Here is a 16,598-nt window from a genome sequence, read left to right on the forward strand (position 1 = left end):
CAGTGTAGTGTAATGATGCTGCTGGCCATAAGCCACTCCGATCTTGCTCTATCATCATCGAGAATAATAACAAGCCACGATCTCGACGCACCGCCGAGCCAAAAACACACACAAAAGACGCGTCGGGCATGCATCGAAATTTCCGATCTGCGACTGACGTGGCCGAATTGACCGGTCGGTGGAGAACCTCAAATGTGGCGTGTCCTCGTACGTCGAGCGGGAGGTGCCCAAGTGGTGGGCCCGCCTCCACCGCCCAAGGGAGCTGTCGCCAAGTCAGCTCTGCGTGGGTGGGTGACGGCAGCGGGACCCGGCCATACCCGGAACCATTTGATATGGCACCGAATCAGACTTTCGAGGCGTCTTCTTTCTGCAAGTTTGGTGAGTCCAATTGAGAAGGGTGGGCTCAGCGAGAGGAGGACATAAAGCGTTTTCCACTGTCGATTGAATCGAAATCATTTCCGTCGGAATCAGTATTAATTGAAATAAATCTTTTGAAATCATGAAAGTTTTTCGCTGCACTAATTCACCCCCGCTCTTTGTGCCGTTCTTGATCCTAACAATTGGTATCAGAACAAGGTTCACTCTTATTTGATTTTAAATCCAAGAGAGATGACATTTGCCAGCAACCTAGAGGGTCATTCAATTACACGTCCACCCATATTCAATAGGGCGGAGTACACGTATTGAAAAACTAGAATGAGGATCTTCATAATTTCAATAGATTTTGAATTATGAAATATTATAGAAAATTACTTTCAAAAGTCTTCTCTTCCAATGAACAATTGGAATGAATGAATTGGAGAAGAAGACTTTCGCTTTAAACGCAAAGGCTATGAATGTCTTATTTTATATATTAGATAAAAATGAGTTTAATCGAGTATCAATTTGTGAAATTACTTTTGACATTTGGCACACACTCGAAGTGACTCATGAAGGCACTAGTAGAGTAAGGAGTCAAAAATTAATCTTTTAGTGCATTCTTATGAGTTGTTTCGAATGAAACCGAGTGAGACTATTGAAGACATGTACACTCAATTTACATATATCGTCAATGGTCTAAAAGGACTTGGTAAAGGTTTCTCGGATGTTGAACTAGTTAATAAGATTTTAAGACCCCTTCCAAAAAGTTGAGATCTTAAAGTAATGGTCATTCAAGAGGCTAAAGATTTAAATAATTTTTCTCTTGAAGAACTAATGACCTATGAAATGATATGTAAAGCTCATGAAGAGCTTAAAGACACCCTTCCAAAGAACAGAAAAGACATAGTACTGAGAACACAAGAAGACCACTTGAAAGAAAACTCAAGTGATGAGGACTTGGATGGTGACTTGACACACTTAACAAAGAAGTTCAAAAGATTCATAAAAAAAAAAATTTAAAAATAATACTAAAAATAAATTTGAACCTAAGAAAGAACAAGTGATTTGTTATGAATGCAAGTAGGGACACTGTAAGAGTGAATGTCCCCAAGCAAAGAGGAGGCAACCAAAGAAAAAGACTCTCAAAGCTATATGGGATGACTCAAGTGCATCCGAAGAAGAGGAGCCTACCATCACCGAGCAAGTTGCTTAATATGCACTAATGACCATTGGAGATGAGGTAACAAGTTCATTTGATGCAAATTTATCCTTTGATGAATTAATAAATGCTTTTCATGATTTATTTGATGAATACAAATTAATTAGTAGAAAATATTAATTATTAAAAAGGGAGCATGCTTCTCTTGTTAATGATTTCAATAGTTTAAAAGTTGAGCACAATGATAGTTTAGCTCAATGTACAAAATGTGATGAACTAGAAACACTCAGAAAGGACAACTTGCTACTCAAGGAAACCTTAAAAAAATTTAAGGTTGGTAGCAATTCCTTGAACATGATCCTTGCCAACAAGGGTCACGTTCATAGAAAAGGCGGAATCGGATTCGTGAGTAGCTCTCACCAAAATCCAACCACCTTTGTTAAAGGCCCTACTTTACATGTCTCACCCCGAAAGAAATGTAACTTTTGTTGCAAATTTGGGTATGTAGCTTATCATTGTCCATTCAAGAAATGTAGTCTACATAAATTAATTTGGGTTTCTAAAAGAACCTCAAATGACTCAATGTAACATGATAAACTATGTAGATCGATTTTTGAAGCACCCAAGGTCAAATGGGTACCTAAAAATCATCTCTTTCTGTAGAAAAATGTACCATATAAGTTAGGAGCAAGAGATGATACTTTGATTTTGGATGCTCAAGGCTTATGACCAAAGATCCAAAATAACCCATAAAGCTCTCTAGCCAAAATAATAAAAAGGGAATCATAAGAATTAAAACTGTTAGTTACAAAATGAAACTTATAAGATCATGATGCAATAATTATTTGAAATCTTATGTGATAAACACTTATCTTGATCCCTCAAACCTGAAAATTCTTATGCACAGGTTCCCTTTCTAACTTCTTCCGGAGTTCTAAATTTCTAGGATACATTCCCTCCTAAATTTTTTTTCGAATCGAATTCTATCTAACAAGATCATGAATTTGTTAATTTTAGTTTTCAGACTCTCTTGATCACTCACTTGAATCATGATCTTATAGTGTGCGCAATGAGCCATATGCATTTTTCCATACGAGTTTTTATTTTGTTTGCATTACAAATGATGAATCATGAACTTATGGTAGGCATTTTACAATACAAGTTCAATATAACGTTTGAGTATGGTATGTATTTTATATGATGAATCATGAACGTAGAGTCTTCAATATGAATTTTCTTTTCTTATGATGCGATTTTTATATGATAAAGTTGATGTCACCCCCCCTTCCCCCACACAACTATGTGAGCAGTGCTCACTGCCTATAGGCGGTGGCACTGCCCACCTGGCGGTAGCACCGCCCAACTAGCGATGGCACCACCAGTGGTCACGGGTGGCAGGCGGTAGCACCGCCCAGCTAGCGATGCCACCGCCCGCAACCTACCCCTTATAAACCCCAAGTTAGGGCCGACGGTAGAACCGACCCCAACTCATTTTGCACTCCTCCAAGCAGCTCTAAACCTATTGCTCTCCCTCTAGCAACCCAAAAATCCCCACTTCCAACTAGATCAAGGATCAATCTCCGACATTCTTTGAAAGATCACTAGAAAGGAAAACTACTATGGTAATCTCTACACCAAATTGATTCTCCTTTGTATTACTTGTTCTTGCTCCTTATTTGCCTTCATTATTATAGTTTTAATGGGTTTTAGAAGATCCTCTAGGGACAAAAGGAAGAGGAGATTAGATGAAAATTATGACTCCATACTTTTCGATTCTAATCAACATGCCCTAAAATTTTCATCCAGAGTCTAGACATGTTCATAAGGGAAAATATGTTAATTTAGATGAATTAAGTGATTTGGAACCTATTCAATGGCTTACAAATCTAGACATTCTCCCAATCCTTCAAATGAGTGAACCTATCTACCCTAGATTTGTTAGGCTATTTTATAATAATTTACATGTAGATAAAGATGAAAGGGTATCTACCTATTTATTAGGACATTATATACCCATTAAGGATAGAACCATTTGCAACATCATAAGAATTCCGGTAAAAGAAAGAGGGTGTTATTTTAGAGGATAATGAGATGATGAAACAGTTGGGACTACTTACGTTGATGCCTTAGGAACAATTTTTGGTAATCCTAACTTAACGATTCTTCTAAAAAGCTGTGAATATTTACTACATTTAAGCACCAAAATACTTCATCACATCTTGATAAGTATAATTCTCCTTAAGTAATATCATCATAATGAAGTAAGTTAAATGGAACTAGGTATCATGTATTGGATTATGAAGGGACATAACAATTATTTTGGTTACCTAATCCAACAAAACATGATTGAACTATCAAAAAAGGATATGATGCTTCCATATGGTGGCTTATTCACAAGACTACTCCATGCCTATGATATTGGCATTCCACTCGACGAAGAAATTATAAAACTAGACATATTTAGTATCATAAATAGAAATCTACTTCGACGGATGAGATGTACATTTAGAAATGGTATATGGACTAGACTATCTAGAAGGACTGATCCCCTCTAACCAGAACCAGAACCTGAAACACTAATTTTTAGGAGTAATCAATCTCTTCCAACTGGTCCCTTTAAGGAATCACCTCCAGTAGAGCAAGCATCTCCCTCATCTATTGACAACATAGTGACTCGGATATAATGTTTTAAACAACGACAAGATCGACTTGAACAACACCAAGATCAAATCTTAACTGAGTTGTAGCAAATTCATGAACAGTTTAATATTTTGTTTAGATATTTGAACTTTCCACCACCTGAATAAGCTGTGTATGTATTTAAGGAGAAGTGGACATAATTCCTCTTTGTTATGTTGTAATCATATATTGTTTACTTTAATATTATAAATTTAAAATGCTACTTATGCTGTGCTTTGATGACTAAAATGCTACTTACTTTGATAGTAAAATTCTACGCTAATGGTTAAATTCTGAGCTTACTTTAATGAATATATCAATCTAAGAATTAGACTTGATATATCTTTTGAATGGATAAATTCCTTGAGACATTTAACTTATGATCATTTGTAGAGTTAGGAATGTTAATTTGTCCAAATGTATGAATGTAATGTATATTTTTTTCGGACTATCTTTCACTTAATGTATTCCTTAAATGGAGCTTTCATGAGTTTATGCCATATCAAGTTCACTTCATACCCTTGCTCCATCACTTAATGATTTTTGATACATGGAATTAATTGACAAATGCATCTCTCACGGGTTTATCTCTTGTGAATTTTTAATGAGAAATGGATTTGATGTGATCATTCATGAAATTTCTTGGAATTTCTTTTATCCTTCATATGATGATTCTTTCACATGAATTCCTTCTTAATGAAGGAAAAATTTTATGAATTTTTTAGTATGAGATGAAACTTTTTTAACTTGATTCAAATCATTTCATAAAGTTGGTTCTCAATGGATTTTCCTCCTTACTCTCCTTCTTCATGCGAAGTTTTGATGAAAAATAAAAAGGGAAAAGTTGATGGATGCTATCTCTTTAATATTTAAAACTTTGAATGTGAGAATTTTTGAATGATACCATGTAATGAATGCTTAAAATATAATTGGTATACAAATTGAAATGTGGCATGAATTTTTACCACACTTGCATTATTGAATCGTTCTCCTTTTTGTTGATAATAAAGGAGGAGAAATAATACCAAAATATGGTAAATTTATGACAAATGTATGCAATGTATTTCATCATATATACTTGAAATGTTTGCTCGATAAATTTTCTTCATTATGATAAGATATCTAGAGCTTAACTTGCTATTTTACAATTGATATCTTGCCATAGAATGATGAATTGCTATCTTTATTATCTTTCTTATTTAAAATATCAAACTTGAAAATGGATGTCATGCCTTGACATCATTTTCAAAATGTTAGATCATGATAAGTAATCATGATGTGCATGTTGATAAGTTTAAATGAATCTAACTTATCAGTTTGATACTTGAATTCAAAGGCTTTGAATTCTCTTTTTATAAGTATGACATATAGATAAGGGGAGTTAAGGTTAACTTCATCATCAATTGATTGTCATCATAAAAAAGGAGGAGATTGTTGAATCTCGGATTTTGATGATGAAGTCCATTGTAATTTGTTTGATCTAATCTATATGTTGAGAAAAGTGTGCAGGATTAACTACGATAGCAATAAGACATAAAGCATGTGTTGTGCCGGAGTCAAGATCGAGATCACGTTGAGAGTTCGAGAGTTCGTCGGAAGTCCAGACGTTCGTCGGAAGTTCTACCGGAACCAATCGAAAAGTCCAGGAGCTTGCCAAAGAAGCTCGTCGAAACTTGCTAAGAAGATCATCGTAAAGTCCAAGAGCTTGCCGGGAGTCCACCGGAGCATTGTCAAGAGTTCGTCGGATGTTCGCCAGAAGTACACCGAAAGCTCGCCGGAAGAGCAATTAACGCACTAGAACAAGAAGAGATATGATCATGTATTAATTATTATAGTTAGAGCATAAATTAAATTAAGATTGGGAGGTAATCCCACTAACTTAATTAGGGACCAATTGGGCCCTTAATAGGGCTGATTTGGGCCGGATTGAGCAGCCCAATCAGCCCCTGAAAACATGGCCGGCGGTGGCACCGCCCAGAAGATCTAGTCTCCCAAGTGGTCTAGGCGATGGTACCACCCAGATTGGGTGATGGTACCACCGGCAGTTATTACTGCCAGTGGTGGTAACTCCCTTGTTAAGCGGTGGTACCGCTAGAGCTCGGTCTCCGAGCTCTGTCAAGCGGTGGTACCACCCAAACTGAGCGGTAGTATTGCCTAGTGTCAGGTGTGTGGTACCACTCAGTAGTGGTGGTGGTACCGCCAAGACCCCGAAAATCAGGGATTAGACATTTTTTGGCTCCATTTTTGAAGCCACTGGGGCTTATAAAAATCCCACCCTTTTTTGCATGAAAGGGCACGAAACCCATTGGCATAATCTTGAGTTCTTGAGTCTTAAAGTGTTGTAAAAGTTAGAGTTCTCCTCCCTCATCTCTTAGCCTTATAACCATCCAAGAAAGAGGAGTGAGACTTGTAAGGGTTCATCTTCTAAACCCAGAAAAAGGAGAAAGTGCTATAAAGAAGTGTTCGGTCTTCACCTATTGAAAGAAGGCCTTTAGTGGATGCAGGTGACCTCGTCAGAGGAGGAATCCAAAAGTGGATGTAGGTCACATTGACCGAACCACTCTAAAACTCGGTTTGCATTTACTTTGAGCAATTTACTTTTATAGCAAACTGCCTCTCCTCACTGTGCTTTTACTATACCTACATACTCTTTCAAGTAAACACCTTCCGAGATCGGCTTTAATTTTATGAAAGCTTTGAAGTTCAAATTCTCTCTGAAATGGATTAAATCAAAACCATTTTCGTCGGAATCAGTTTTAATCAAAACAAGTCTTTTGAAATTGCGAAAGTTTTCCGCTGCACTAATTCACCCCCCCCTCTTAGTGCGGCTCTTGTTCCTAACAGATAGATCCAAGAGGATGCTTAGCTTGTCCCAGTCCAGGTACATAGATAGCATTATCAAAAGGTTTGACATAGAAAATTCCAAGAGATGTCTCATACCGATGAGACATGGGATATCGCTTTATAGGAGTATGTCCCCAAAGACTCCCGAAGAAAGGGCGAACATGGATAAGATACCTTGTGCATCAGCAATAGGGTCTATCATGTATGCCATGCTATATACCAGGCTTGATATATTGCATGCTTTGAGTGTCACGAGTAGGTATTAGACGGATCCAGGCTTGGAGCACTAGAAAACAGTAAAGTATATCCTTAAGTACTTGAGAAAGACTAAAGATCTTGTACTAGTATATGGAAGTAGTAGCCTCAAGATTAAAGGCTATACAAACTCAAGTTTTCAGTCTGATATCGATGATAACAAGTCGAATTCGGGGTATGTGTATACCTTGAATGGAGGAGCAGTGTGCTGGAAGAGTTCTAAGCAAGATAACACTATTGACTCGACTATGGAGGCAGAGTACATTGCTGCAACAAAGGCAGCAAAGAGAGAGTTTGGATAAGAAGTTCATCATAGATTTGGGAGTCATGCAGAGTAGTGAGGAGCCGATTTCCTTATATTGCGATAATAACGGGGCGATTGCTCAAGTGAAGGAACCTAGATCTCATCAGAAGTGTTTTGAGGAGGTTCCTCCTAATCAGAGAGATCGTTACCCAAGGAGATATAGCAATGGAAAGAGTTCCATCCGAAGATAACATTGTAGATTCACTAACAAAACCATTGTCTTAAATTGTCTTTGAGCATCACAAGGGTCTAATGAGGATCAGACACATAGGTGATTGACTTTAGGTCAAATGGGAGATTACTAGTCATATGTGCCCTGCAAGCCAATCACGTGAGTGATGACATGTGTGACTTGACATATAGTCTTTTTGCTTATTATATTTTAATATTTTATCACTTTATATCGATTGTTACATATATATATATATATATATATATATATATATATATATATATTGTGATATCATTGGATTTGTGTAATGGGAATCGAATCATGATGAGATCGTGATAATGAGACCGATTCACCTTTAAACACAGATCCTAAATAATCCCGGTTATAGGTTACTCGAGAGGGACATCGAGATAATCGGACAGATTGGTGTACTATATATCTGTCCATATGATGGATGCAGTTGGTCTCATAGCTGCTCGTGTGGGGACACTAGGGATACAATACAGGTGCTCATTGGAGAATGAGTTAACTGATTGATTAGCCTATGGAATGCTGGATGGTTCATGATACCTTATTATTAGATAGAGATTCCGTGGTCCGAGTGGTGTATCTGGTTCTTAGACTTGAGATATCAAGGATGTCCTATATGAGTGCTCTACTCTTTGATAGTAGGCTTATAAGTTTGGATGTCCCAGATCTAGCACAACCAGTCTTCGGGAGTGATAGTCAACCTTACGAGGGCTATTGAGTGTCGATAGAGGATCATCCACTCTCGGTGTCATGAGAGGAATGTCCCATGTATTCTTGCTCAAACAAATCCCTAGCTAGGGTCATTCAGATTGAGAGAGAAAGAGTTCTCCGAGAGAATTTGATTATAGTGAGACTCGAGTAGAAACCGTATGGGTCTGATAGCACCATGCCCAATATACGGTCTTTGGGATATTAGATAGATGAGGGACTATAGGGACATGATAACTGAGGATAGATAGGTCCAATGGATTAGATTCCCCTATATCGTATCGGGACTACGGCGTAGTGACCTAATATGTATGCAGTCCATGAGTCGAGTGAATTATTATGGAGATAATAATTCACTGAGCCATAAAGAGTTCTGATAGGTATGACTCATGGCTAGCTCGATATTGGGCCTAGAGGGTCACACACATATGGTAGGCGTTACAATGAGTAGAGGTTCGGATATAAGATATCCACTAGAGCCCCTATCTTATTGGAAATCCAATAAGCCCATGAATTATTGGATCCCATGGACGAGATTAAATAAAAGCCCAAAGATATTATTGGATAGAGATCCACTAATTTAAGAGACTTGAGTAGTTGGATGAAAATCTAATACCCAATAGGGGAGGATCCATTAGGATTAAGTTGACAGGGGACCTCTATAAATAGGAGGGATTCAATGGATTATAGACTAGAGCCTTTGCTTGCCTCTTCTATTCTCCTCCCCCTCCCCATCTCAGAGCAGGCCTGAAGTTTTGAGGAGCGTCGTCGCAGCCCTATTGTGTAGATCACCGCTAGAGAAGAGGGTGCTTGACCTCCTTCACCCTCTCCTAGAGATCTGTAATGATTCAGGGATATACGATCTCTCTAGGTAACACAATCTTTACTATACGCAGTTTTTTATTTTACAGATTTTGCGCACCAATCTTCGCATGACGATAAACAAATCTTTGGGAAATTGGGGATTTTATTTTTTGTTCTTCCACTGCGCATGTGATGTCACCCCCAAGATTTCCCAACAATAAGTACTACCGGTATCCAATACCCATGCATTATCACAAGAATCTAACAAATGGAGACTGATCATGAATGTACCTGAAGCTTCTTCAAGCTTCTATTTTGCCTTTTTTTATAAGGTACTCCTTATAGTTCCTCATCTAATTCCTGTCTTTATCGTAGTGGAAGCACTGGCCTTTCTCCTTCGTTGGGTCATTCTTGGCAACATTTGTCTTACCCCATTTGCCCTTACTCTTGCCCTTCTTAAGGGACTTTCTAGCCTTCCTTTTCCTTTTGGTCTCACCATTGTAGAGAACTAGTTTCTCTTTCTTAATGGTGCTCTTTGCTTCCCTTAACATATTGAGGAGCTCAGAGAGAGTCATCTCAAGTTTGTTCATATTAAAATTCATAATGAACTAGGAAAAGGAATCTGGTAGGGACTAAAGTATAAGATCAATGCACAGGTTATCATCTAGGACTATTCCTAGACTTGCGAGTTTCTCAATTCACTCTATCATCTTTATGATATGGTTTTGAATCGATGGCCCTTTAGTTATCCTAGTGTGGAAGAGACTCTTAGATATCTCATATTGCTAAGTCATTCTCTACTCCTCAAATAATTTATAGAGATGCATGAGTATGAATCTGGTATCCATGTTTTCATGTTGTCTCTATAATCCAGGAGTCATAGAGGCCGACAAGTAACACTAAGCGAGAGTGGAATCATCTATATTCTTCTCATATCGAGCAAACTCTTCCTTAGGTGCTCCTGCATCAAGTTGTGGTATGACTGTATCCAGGACATAGTTTGGATACGGAGCCAATCCACATAGTTTGGACTAGGACATATATTTTTTCACTATGAGAACTATTCTCAGGTTATAGAGTCAATCCACATAGTTTGGACTAGTAAGACGGTTGGCATCAAGTATGTCACATAGAGAGTCTGAAGATGACATGTTTCTAACAAACAAGAGATATAGCATAAATAAATTGTAAAAGAACCCATACTATAGATTCCTAAAGTTAAATACAATCTTTATGAAAAAATGTCACTATACTTACATATGCTCTTTTAAGAAATATAATCATCTTAAATTAGTTTGGATTATTAAAGGAATCATAAGTGATTTAAAGCTAAAAGGCAAGAAGGATATATATAACCATGAAAGATCCTAAGTTAACTGGGTATTTAAAGTAAATCTCTTTTTCTTATAGGTATATCTCCAAATAAGATAAATAAGTAAAAAATATTATCTTGATAGTGGGTACTCAAGGCACATGATCAGATATTTTATAAACTTTTCAAAGCTCATTAGTCGAGATGGAAGATATGTTACCTCCGAAGATAACAAAAAAATAAAAAATAAAAATATTAGTAATAAATTAAATCTCTTGATTGAAAATATGATTTTGATAAATGGTTTGAAATACAACTTAATAAATATTAGTCAATATTATGATAAAAGATATAAAGTTCAATTTGAATCTTATACTTACATCATAAATATACCAAATAAGAATAAATCCTTAATAACATTAAGAAATGATAGTGTTTATACTATTGATCTTAATGATTTTCATGAGATAACTTATTTTTTGGCTTTGAATAATGATGCATGACTTTAGTATGGGAGACTACGATATGCTATTATGAAATTGATTTCTCAAATTGAAACTAAAGAACTAGTAAGAGGAATGCCTAAAATCAAATTTGTTAAAGATAAATTTTGTGTTACATACCAATTAGAAAAATATATAAGGAGTAATTTCAAATTCAAAAACTAAGTACCTCTATGCCATTACAACTAATTCATATAGATTTATTTAAACCCAATATCACAAATCTATAAGATAGTAAATATACTTTTGTAGTTGTTATTGATTATAATAAATATACTTAGACATACTCCATAACACATAAAAAATAATTATTTTAAATATTTTATCAAGCTTTATAAACAAGTTCAAAATGAAGGAGAATTTATAATTTCTTCTATACGTAGAAGTGATTTGAAAATCATAATTTTTAAGAATTTTATGATTCAAATGAGTTTAATTATAATTTCTCTAACTCCAAGAAATTTGTAAGAAAATGGAGTTGTTAAAGATGTTAGGATCAAGAGCACTAAGAGGGGGGGGTGAATTAGTGCAGCGAAAATTTTTCAGCGATTAAAACGAAAGCTGCGTTCGTTCGATAAAAACGATTTCGATGTGAAAGCCGATTCTAAGATTACTTTAACTTGAGATTAAGCGAGATGACGTTAAAGTATATCTATGAAGGCAGTTTGCAATTTATGATGGAAAGCAGAATACAAGCGCAAACTGAAATGCGACGTTCGTACGATAAAAGTCGATTTACGTCTAAACGCAGATTTAGAAAGTTCTGAACTTAGAAACTTATTCATAAGATCGCAGAAGGCAGTAAACAGTTATGATTGAAATCAAAACGTAAACGTAAACTGAAATATGATGATCGTACAAAAAAAAGCCGATTTACGTCTAAACGCAGATTCGGAAAGTTCTGAACTTAGAAACTCGTTCGTAAAATCGCAGAAGGCAGTAAGCTATTGAGAAGTTTGCAGTGAAGGTAAAATGCTCAAAGGAAATGCAAACCGAGATTTAGAGTGGTTCGGTCAATCTTGACCTACTCCACTTTTGGCTTCCTCCACCGACGAGGTCACCGACGTCAACTAGAGGCCTTCCTTTAATAGGCGAAGGCCAACCACCCTTTTACAGATTCACTCCTTTTGACGGGCTTAGGAGACAACCCTTACAGAAGTTTTCTCTCCTCTCTTTACAACTCAAACTTTGAAGAACAGAAGGAGGAGAACTTTTGGTCTTTACAACAGTTTTGAGCTCTAAAAATCACTGAAAAATATCAAGATTTCGGGTAAGTTCTTACTGTCTCAGTGCTGAATGGGTGGGGTATTTATAGGCCCCAACCCAGTTCAAATTTGGAGCTCAAAACTGTCAATTCCCGAAATTCCGGGATCAGGCGGTTGCACCTCCTGACTGGGGCGGTTGCACTGCCTGGCAGAGCTCGAAGATTGAGCCTCTGGGCGGTGCCACCTTTGTCAGGGGCGGTTGCACCTCTTTGCCAGAGCTCGAAGACCGAGCTCAGGCGGTTGCACCTCTTGACTAGGGCGGTTGCAACGCCTGGCAGAGCTCGAAACTTGAGCTCAGGCGGTGCCACCTCTTGTCAGGAGAGGTTGCACCGCCCAGTCTCGCTCGGAGACTGAGCCCAGGCGGTGCTACCTCCTGGCTGGGGCGGTTGCACCGCCTAGTCTCGCTCGGAGACTGCCTCCTGGGCGGTGCTACCTCCTACCCTAGCGGTGCTACCTCCTAGCACTATTTCAGGTCCGAATGGGTTGATTCATTCGGCCCAATTTGGGTCTTTCAGGGGCCCGATTGCCCCAAGATTAAGTTAATGAGATCACCTCCCATTTCTAACTTAATCATTGTGCTAACTATGATTATTTCCTAAGACATTTATTGCAACTTGCTCCGGTACGTCAATCGCTTCTTCCGGCGAGCTTCCGACGAACTTCCGTCGATCATCCGATGAACCCTAGGTGATGCTCCTGCGGACTTCCGGCAAACTCCTGGACTTGCGACGATCCACTTGGCGAGTTCCGACGAGCTTCTTTGGCAAGCTCCTGGACTTCTCGGATTTGTTCCCGCAGAACCTCCGACGACCGTCCGAACTTCCGTAGAACTCTCGAACTCCCAACGTGATCATTGTCTTGACTCCGACGCAACTCCTGCTGCATGTCTTACTTTCATCGTAGTTAATCCTACACATGTAAACAAAACTTTGATCGAGACAATTAATCCTAAGCAATTAACCAAGTTGTCCAGCATGTCATTGGTCCCTCGATGCTTCGTCCGATTCTTCGGCACATCGTCCTTTCCTGTGGCCTATTACCCAATCGGCCAGTTGGCTCCGCAACTTCGATATCCTTGGCACAATACCTGCTCTTCTTGGCCCGATGCCCGAGTCCACGACCCGAAGCCTTCTGTCGATACGTCGACCGATCCACCGGCCCGACGTCCAATCTTCTGACATGTTTCTCCGGCACAACATGATTTTCTTGCTTTAATTGTCTCATCCTGATTGAGGCATCCTGCGTCACTCAAAACGCAGATTAAATCATAAACATATATCAAGTAGTTTCATCATCAAAATACGAGATTCAACAATCTCCCCCTTTTTGATGATGACAACCACTTGATGACAGAGTTAAACTTAACTCCCGGAGTTTAAACAAACTCTCATATCAATATGCCATATTGATAGAATCTTGAATTCAAACTGAATTCAAGTCATTGCAATATTCATCATGAATACTTGCAACATGAACTTATGCATAAACTTATGCATAACATGTCATGTCATCAACATACTTCTCCCCTTTTGTCATCAACAAAAAGGAGAAGTACCATAATCAAGTATTTGTGATATAAGTTTAACTCATTGCATGAAAAACATAATATCTATTGTTATCATCATGCAAGTTTGCTATCATCAAATAGTAAGATATCAACATGTAAAATTGCGATTCAAGTTCTTGATATCTTAACATGATATGACATTCATAGCACCTATTCATATGAATGCTGCTTTTGATATCTCATCATAATATGACATTCATAACATCTATTCATATTCTTCAAATATGGCACTCATAGTATCAATTTATATATTTCTCCCCCTTTGTCATCAACAACAAGGAGAACGATATAAGCAAAATTTAAATATAAGTGCGATGCCATAAGTTGGTTCATGTCATTTTCCAACAGTGAGTGATAGGATACCAATTATGCAAACATCTCGAGGAAAACATGACATGGAGATAGCTTTTATTGCTTCTTCCTTTTTATTTGTTATCTTTTTACATGAAGGAGGAAAGCCATATGTGAAGTTCAAATCGATAAGATATTAAAGCACACTTCATTTTTGCAAGGATTAAGATATGTAAGTGAGTCAAATCCTTGTATGTAAAAATATCTTCCTTTTATAAGAGGGAATCATCAAATATGTTTCTCGAAAAATATTTTTCACATGATAAGTGCATTTGCTAGATGATTCCATATGTCAAAAATCAATGATGTGAATTAAACTTGATATGACATATGCTTGTTAAGTTCGGAAGAGGATAATGTATTAAGAAAATCCAAAAATGAAATTTGACACTTTCATACATTCGGACAGGGTTTTACTAGAGATATTCAATTACAATCATGAAGGTAAAACATACTTATTATCATGAAAATTTTTGTATTCAAGCACATAATTTCCAACATGTAATCATGGCAAGTAATTGTGTAAAATCATTATGACAATCAAGTGATTTGATCATTCAATCAAAAAAGTCCGAAAAATAATTTTAACACGTTTAATCATTCGGACATATTTTTGCCATAGTTTTTCAAATATAATCATGAAGATAAGGCATGCTCATCATCATGGTAGTATGATAGCAAGTTTATCATATACAAGCTAGCAAAAAATTTCTACATTTTAAGGTCCGCAAGCTAGCAATTTTGAGATGTTCAAGAAAGTAACTCTTGCTTCTTGAAATATAAGTTTTGCTAGATGTGCAAGTTAACTTTTTGCTTCTTGAGATTGGCAAGATAGCATTCCTTGGTGATGTTCAATATAGCTAAGTTCTACATCATGCAAGCTAGTGAATTTTATAACATTTTAGAACATGCATAATCACCAAAGCATCATAAATTTTAATGATGTGCAAAATTACAAATTTTGCATGATTGCATTTGTGTGTCTTGAGATTTGCAAGATAGCACTTCTTGGTGATGTTCAAGATAGCAATTTCTTCTCTTTTGACAAGTGCAATTTTTGCTTTCTTCTTGAATTGTGCAAGCTAGCTATCTCCCCTTTTGTCATTGTCAAAAAGAAGGGAAAAACCCTTTACATCAATTTTTAAATCATGACAAAGGTTAGTATCAATCTCATTTGTGCATCATTATATTTTCAAATTAAAACATGCACATTTTCAAAACATATAAACTCATTATTATATGCATGATTCCAAATCATCATTCATATTATTTCAATCATTGTTTCACTCATCACTATAGCTTATCATGCATAATATGTAAAACCATCTAACATGATATAAACATTTATTTATTTAATTTTTTAAGCATTCATGATACATCATACATTATCATAATAAAAAGCATATGCATCATTCCAAATCATAAATATTTCAAATCATCATGGTATTAATTTGTCACATTGCATTCTACCATGCATGATCGAAACTTCTCATTTGCATACATCAAAATAAATTCATGAATATCTCATGCATTCATATCATCACTTGAGGAATATTGAAAAGAAATAATTGGGTGATGAGATAAATATTTCATGAATACAAAGAATTGCATAAAAATCATATCATGAATACAAGGAATACAAGTCACAATCATTCAAGAGAAAAATCATCATTCATTTTCAATTCATTCAATTTGATAAATCAAGATCATGATTTTGATAAAACTCATTTCAAATTTAAATCATCAAAATAATTTTTATGGCTCACAAAATAAACAGATTCATGATTTCATTGATAATATATTTTTCTCCTTTTTAAGTGTTTCATTTTAAGTGGTCGATTTCATGTTAGCATGCCTTTTCATTTATGAAAACATGCATCAATTTTTTTTTTAAAGCCACTGTTATTATCATGAAAATCGATAATCCATAAATATCAAGAATCATCATACATAATTTCAAAAATATATACTCATTAATCATAACTTCAAATTAAACATGATTTCATATATTCAAAATCGAGAAATAACAATGGAAATCAACATGATACACATTATTACTTCTCAACCACATATAGCATGATTTCATAAGGTATTTTTAATCAAAATCATTTTGTTTATCATAAACATGTAATTTTCATGATTATTTTCAAAATTACTAGAATGATAAGCATGATTCCTAATTGTTTGTATTTTCATTATAAAATTATTAAACATGCAATTTTCAAGAAAATTAAATAAAAAAAAATGCTTTATGAAAAGCATCATGTAATTTCAAAGTAAATTAA

Source organism: Musa acuminata, chromosome BXJ1-9, assembly GCF_036884655.1.
Source record: "Musa acuminata AAA Group cultivar baxijiao chromosome BXJ1-9, Cavendish_Baxijiao_AAA, whole genome shotgun sequence".
In the NCBI taxonomy this organism is placed as follows: domain Eukaryota; kingdom Viridiplantae; phylum Streptophyta; class Magnoliopsida; order Zingiberales; family Musaceae; genus Musa; species Musa acuminata.